The following is a 729-nucleotide window of genomic DNA, read 5'->3' on the forward strand; positions in this document are numbered from 1 at the left end:
GTGGGGGAACACCGATTGTTCGTGGCGATGGTGTAATGTATAAAGGGCAGAGTTTCTACAACGGAATCGCGTTTAAGGAGTGTGTGACTGACTATGCAATGGCAACAGGCTGTAATCTAAAGCAATACAGGTACGATAGAGATAGAATCGGGTTTAGGTGTGTTGGTGCTAAGGGAAAATGTCAATGGAAAGTTTATGTTGCGTCTCTTCATAATGAGTCGATGTGGAGGATTACGAAGTACACGAACACCCATGGATTCTTAATGAGTCACCTACCAAGAAGCAACCAAAGCAAAAGAAAAGAATCATGCATTGTGGGATTTGTGGTGCAGTTGATCATAATTGTAGGTACCACCAGAAGAAGAAGAATAAGAAGAATACAACACATGTTAGTTTTCTTTCTAAATCGATTCATTTGTGATACAACAATGATTCTTTGTTTTATTAAATTATGGTTTATATTTGATTAAATTTGTAGGGTGGAACTCAAGTGGAATGTTCTCAAGGTTGTCTCACTCAAGAGAAGTAATGTGGGATGGAGGATTAGCATAAGTAGGACTGTTTTTTTTTTGGTTTTATGACCTGTTTCAGAACATATCTTGTTCTGTCTTAGTATGGTCAAGTCCAATCTTTTGAACCTTATTATTAACTATGGTCGGATGTACTCTTCCCTTTTGAACATGAATGTATTTTGAAACAAGATAACATCATCTCTTAAAAACATTTTGT

Source organism: Camelina sativa, chromosome 13 (assembly GCF_000633955.1).
Source record: "Camelina sativa cultivar DH55 chromosome 13, Cs, whole genome shotgun sequence".
Lineage (NCBI taxonomy): Eukaryota > Viridiplantae > Streptophyta > Magnoliopsida > Brassicales > Brassicaceae > Camelina > Camelina sativa.